The sequence below is a fragment of the Gossypium hirsutum genome, chromosome A10 (genome assembly GCF_007990345.1).
Source record: "Gossypium hirsutum isolate 1008001.06 chromosome A10, Gossypium_hirsutum_v2.1, whole genome shotgun sequence".
NCBI classification, from domain to species: Eukaryota; Viridiplantae; Streptophyta; class Magnoliopsida; order Malvales; family Malvaceae; genus Gossypium; species Gossypium hirsutum.
In genome coordinates, this window is record NC_053433.1 from 101,501,710 (window position 1) to 101,508,401 (window position 6,692).

Here is a 6,692-nt window from a genome sequence, read left to right on the forward strand (position 1 = left end):
TATCCCAGTCTTGCCATTACTATACTATTGTTCGATAGGTGCACTTGCCTTTTCATCGTGATAATAGTTAGTCTAGGTTTGATCTTCATTATAAATATTTATTACTTGTTATGAATCACGCGATCAAGTTTTTGGCGCCGTTGCCGGGGAGCTAAAATATTAGGAGCACTAAATTTTTATTACTTTAGCCATTTATTTTTCTTGCAATTTTATTTTATTTTATTATTTATTAATTTACTTTTTCTCTCTCTTGGCAGGTTTTTATAGTTTATGACTAGAAGAAACCCGTCAGGACTGTTACTTTTTGACGAAAAAATCGATCGTACAATTCACAAAAATCAAAGAGAAATAAGGCGTAGTTTACGATACATGGGGATCGAGCGAGAATACAATACTTAAACCCCAACCAACGAGATGGTTGAAAACCAAGGCAATCAGCTGCCTCCTGCAATTGCAGCTAATCAAAATCCTGCTCCACGTACTATGTATGATTATACTAAACCTTCTTTAACAGGAACTGAGTCTAGTATAATTAGACCTACTATTGCTGCGAATAATTTCAAACTAAAACCTAACACCATTCAGATGATACAGCAGTTTGTTCAGTTTGATGGTTTGCAGGATGAGGATCCCAACACGCACTTAGCGAACTTTCTTGAATTTTGCGATACATTCAAAATCAATGGTGTTTCTGATAATGCCATTCATCTTCGGTTATTTCCCTTTTCACTGAGAAACAAAGCTAAATAGTGGTTGAACTCGTTACCATGACGGTCAATCACTACTTGGGAACAAATGACAGAGAAATTTTTACTAAAATATTTTCTGCCGGCTAAAACGGCTAAATTACGTAATGATATCTCTTCTTTTGTGCAGATGGATTTAGAAACACTTTACAATGCATGGGAGAGATACAAGGACTTACTGAGAAGGTGCCCTCACCATGGATTACCGCTTTGGCTGCAAGTTCAAACGTTCTACAATAGTGTGAATCCCTCGACAAGACAAATGATTGACGCAGCTGCTAGAGGAACCATCAACAATAAAACACTGGAGGATGCATATGAATTTATAGAGGAGATGTCACTAAATAACTATCAGTGGCAAGTTTTGAGGACAAAGCCAACGAAAACAGCCGGCGTCTATAACATTGATTCAGTCACCATGCTCTCTAATCAGGTAGAACTTTTCAATAAAAAGATTGATAGCTTTATTAGTTCTACGCAGGTACATCCAGTAATGAGGTGTGACTCAAGCGAAGGAGGTGTGCATACAGAATACCAATCCTTCAATCCTACAACTGAAGAAGAACAAGTCAACTATATGGGTAATAATAACTTTAGATCTCAAAATAATCCATACAGTAATACTTATAATGCAGGTTGGAGGAACCACCCAAATTTTTCCTGGGGAGGTCAATGAAATCCAAAGCCACAAAATCTTCAGGGTTTTCAACAGCCACCTTATCAACAAGGGAAAAAACCAAACCTTGAAGAGATGCTTTCTAAATTCATCTCGGTGTCAAAAACCCGTTTTCAAAATACAGAGACAACACTTAAGAATCAACAAGCATCGATACAAGGACTCGAAACTTAGATAGGCCAGGTATGCAAACTAATCTCTGAACGACCACAAGGTAGCCTACCAAGTAATACTGAACCTAATCTACGGGAACACCTCAATGCAATTAGCACTCAAGATAAGGAAGGATTCATTGCACCTGAGCCAGAAATATAGCAAGACAACGCGATGAACAAAGGACGAGAAGAGGTAAACAATAATGATCCCAAACAGGTAAGTACAAATCATGAACCTCGTGTGCCATATCCTAAAGTGATGACGAAAGATAGAACAGAAGAACAATTCGATAAGTTTGTCAAACTCTTAAAGAAATTACATATTAACTTACCCTTTATTGAAGTCCTTTCGCAAATGCCCAACTCAGCAAAATTCTTAAAGGAACTTCTGAGCAATAAAAGGAAATTAGACGCTACATCACATGTGGAACTCAATGCAGTCTACTCAACTATTCTAAAGAATGAGCTACCTAACAAATTGAAAGATCTAGGGAGTTTTACAATTCCTTGCTTAAATGGTAGTCTATCTGTGAATAATGCTTTAGCTGATCTAGGGGCAAGTATAAATGTTATGCCAAATAAAATATTTAAACGACTAGGTCTCGATAAACCTAAACAGACTAGGATGAGCATACAATTGGCTGACAAAACAGTTAGATTTCCTAAGGGTATTATTGAAGACGTTCTCGTTAAAATTGATAAATTTATTTACCCAGTAGACTTCGTTGTCTTAGATATGGATGAAGATAACGAGGTACCTCTAATTTTAGGACGACCATTTTTAGCAACTGCCAGAACCATTATTATTATAGGCACAGGAGAGCTAACACTTCGTGCAGGTGACGACGCAGTTACACTCTAAGCACGCGACTCAGTCAAAACTTCTAAGACTCAAGATAATGCTATAAAAAATATCGATGATAAAACTAATATCCAATCGTCCTTGCAGGAACTTCCTCGAACAAAGACAATAGAGACAGTGCGCTACTATCATGAAGAGAACAAAGACGTCCATGAAGAATGACGACTACAGATAGAGAAGCTAGACGAATGGCGACAACACAAACCGAGAACACATGATAAACTGAAACTATGCAAAAACAAGCCTAATACCTCTCCTAATCAACTTTAGGTCGACAACACAGTCTTACTAGATGCCCTTGATCCTCACATTGTCACTACCACACCAAATGAGGAAATCCCTCTTACGGTACTTAGTATTTTTCCATTCGGTACAGTGGAGGTGAGTCATCCCAAGTTCGGTACTTTTAAGGTAAACAACACCCGTTTAAAACCTTATTTTAAAATTGACAACAGGAATGAGGAGTATGAACTCCTCGAACCACCATGATCATTCGACGGAGAGGTAAGTCGAGCTTAGACTATAAATAAGTGTTTCTCGGGAGGCAACTCGAGTACTAACCATTTTAAATTATTTTAAATTCAAATTTTAAACATTTGGTCACTAATAGAGTATTTGAATTACAGGTTCCCAGCACCACACGACCTGTAACATGGCCGTGCTTAAGGCTGTGTGCACCAGCACAGAGGGAAACACAACCGTGCGATATGCCTGTGTAAAAACAGGGTAAATAATTCCTCCAAAACATGGGATACGATAAATCCCCATGGCCGTGCGACATGGTCGTGGGTAAATTTGATACATACATGGGCGTGCCAGGGACAAGGCTCGATCTTGTTTCTTCGACACGGGCGTGAGACACGCCCGTGCCATTCAGCCATGGACAATAATACACGAGCGTGGTACCTTCACATGGGCAGGGGAGAAGCAAACACAACTAGGCACGGCCGTGCAAGATGGCCGTGTACCATACACGCCCAAGAAAAACGGGCTTAACCTCATAAGAACACGGGCGTGGCCCTAGGCCGTGTGACCCTCCCCTATATAAGCAAATTGCTGTTCAGTTTCCTCTTCCTTTCCAAAGCCCTAGCCGAAATCTCCCCTTCTCTACTCCCTGATCCCTATTCTCAGCCACCACCACCTTTTCGTCCAGTTTATGTGGCAGCTGCATATGCTAACATCTCTGAGCACCTCACTTGATTCGAGCTTCAGTGTGATCAACAATTTGACAACATTGATGCTACTCTACAGCAGATTTGTTAGCACCTTCACATCTCATCGCCAGTCCCACCTCACGAACCATCCAGCGATAAAGATATTTAGAAATATTTATTTATTAGTTTCTGTTCTTACTTATTATTGAAACTATTTCTATTATTTTTATTAGATTTTAAAATTTTATTACGGCTATTTCTTTTCGAATCTTTATACTTCCTAATATCTCCTAAAAAGTTCCTGATTCTATCACAGTTATATATAGCTCTTAAGCTCATCATTACAGAGGAACTAAAACTCCACCGAAAAATGGTTCTCCACGACTGCCATATCCTGTTCGACCACGACCATAGCTACCACTAGATAGAATATTCTTTTGGCGCAGGACTTATGGCCTAATGAACCTCTACGACCACCAGAGTATCCTCCTCCACTCTCGAACCGATCACTCTCCAAAACTCTAGTTCGAGGCATTCATCATACATGAAGTTTCACTTCTCTCCCTATCTTATTTTTATACTCTAATATCTATCTTTATACATTGAGGGCAATGTACATCTTAAGTGTGGGGGGATATTTATTTCATTATCAGAAAATCCTTGAATGATTGCCTTGTTCTCTTGAAAAAGCTCTCATATCATATTTAGGATAAATTTTGATTGATATATCTTGAATTAAAACGTAGGCAATTATGCATTGATTATTTAAACTTTAAGACATTAGAGAATCAAGCATGATAAGTTGATTTTTAAGATATTAAAATCTTAGGTTGTTTCCCCAAAGTTTAGGTATTACTTTGAATTGGAACTCACAAGTTTTTAACATCAAAAAACCATAATTTTTGTGAGATTTTTTTAGCCTTTTGAGCATCTATTCATCCTTTCATGCTCACATTTATTATTGCTTTAAGTGCGTCAGTATTGAATTGTTATTCTAAAACTTGCTTGATTATGCCTGTCAAGACCACACCATTTAATTTGATATGTCAAAATGATTAAGGCACTTAGGATTAACCCACTCATGCCATGAAAAGCCTACCTCCACGATTAACCTCTAGTAAACCCCCTTGAGCTTAACAAACTAATTCTTGTATTACCCTTAATATTAACCTTTAACCCATTATTGTTGAAATCCCCTAAATTAATCCCTATCTTTGTCGAGTTTTGAATTGAATGGATTGCCTAGCTATGTTTTGTTTTTTATATTTAGTTTATATTATTTAACTTGTTCTTAAAAAACACACACACACACACAAAACTATGTATGCATATCTATAATTTCATATTCTGAAAGAAACTCTATTGTACGCAAGTGAAGATTAACTCTTTTTCTAGTTAGGAAACTTTTCGATTCAATCTCGATTCTAACCCTTTCTTTCAACTTGTGACCACACCCCCTAACCAAGCCTTATTACAACCCTCTAAAGACCTTTTGATTGATGTATCATCTTAAAATTAAAGTGGTGGAGATTTGATTTTCATGCAAGCCTATGGTAATGACTTTCCATTATTGACTATTGAGTGCTTCCTTTATTGTCCTTAAAACACCTCGAGTGATTTGAGTGGATATTTAGTGAGGATGTAAAACTCTGTGATATTCTAAATTGAAGGTAATTACTTAGATGAGGGGAGACACCTATATGTTCGGAATAAAATGCTCAACTTGGAATGATTGAAACTTTTATGTTCTTTTAGTTGAATTCTCAATGTATGATTACCTATGAATTATTTTGAGATTTTATCGATAGAAATTATAAGTTAGAAGAATTTATTTTGATTATGAGTTGAGAATTTTGCTTGAGGACAAGCAAATGCTTAAGTGTGGGGGTATTTGATAAACTGTAATTTATACATATGTTTACCCCATGTTTAATGCATTTTATGGATGATTTCCCACTAGAATTGGTGAATTCGATGCTCCTAATGCTTAAAATTCATGTTTTGTACTCGGGAGAGCAGTAAGAGTCAAAAGGAGCAAAAAACGAGCCAAAAATGGACAAAATGGACTAAATCGAAAAGATGACCTAAGCCTTGCCACACGGGCAACTCACGTGCTCGTGTCTTTCGAGGGTGTCGACCAAGGCTTTCACGAGTCACACGGCCTGTCCATTGACCCACACAGCCGTGTGCAATTTAACGGATCGAACACAGCTTAGCAATCACGTCACACGGCCATGTCACACGGACGTGTCCCTACTGAGCCCAAGTAAAGTCCAACTCGGAAAAGGCCACTCTAGAGGTTTTTTAGGCATTCCAAAGCCCATAAATATGCACTAGATGATGAGAAAAGGGGGGACAAAAAATGGGGTAAGGAATTACCCTAAAGAAGCCGATTGATCCATCTCGGAAGCCGGATTCATCATCAAGACTGAAGAACTCTCCTTAATTTCCCTTCAAGATGTTTTGGGTTTTCTTTATGTTTTGTATTCTTTATTCTTCTGAGATGTTTTCCTATTTAGTTATGAACTAATCCCCTAAATACCTAAGGGGAATGAAACCTAAGATGAATCTTGTTATTATTTTTTGAATCATATGATAAATCTTTTACTCGTTCTTAATTATGTGTTCTTAATTCTTGTTTTGATATCCCAGGATACTGATTCAAGACACACTCTTATTCAGAGGAGGAATAGACCCTGTCTAAGAGTACATTTGTCATAATTAAATGGAGTTGGTTGCGCGCTTAGAAATAGGGTGACAAGATTTTGTCGGGTTAGGGTGAAACCTAATAAGGGGATCCATAGATCGAGTTAATGCAACCCTAGAGTGTTAATTAGAGAAAAGTCTCGGTTATTCAATCTAGGGATTAGACGTTATTAGTCTTGAATAGGGATAATAACATAACTTAGGGATCTCTACGGAACAAGTTAAATGAATAAATCGTCCGATTCGGAGCCAGAATAACAAGTAAAGTCTAGGTGGATTTTTCTTCAGGTATTATCTCAAGTCAATCGATTTTTCCAAAAGCGATTCCCCAATTCTTTTCTCTGTGCGTTCTTAGTTTAGATAATTAGTTTAATAAACAAGCCCTTTTATTTC

At 37.5% G+C, this 6,692-nt stretch overlaps 1 non-coding gene across 1 annotated transcript; it reads right to left on the bottom strand.

Annotated features, from left to right (window-relative positions):
- Positions 1-844: 844 nt before the first annotated feature.
- Positions 845-950, bottom strand: LOC121209089 (small nucleolar RNA R71). The gene has a single exon (XR_005904206.1). It is a non-coding gene; the product is annotated as a small nucleolar RNA R71 (small nucleolar RNA).
- Positions 951-6,692: the final 5,742 nt, after the last annotated feature.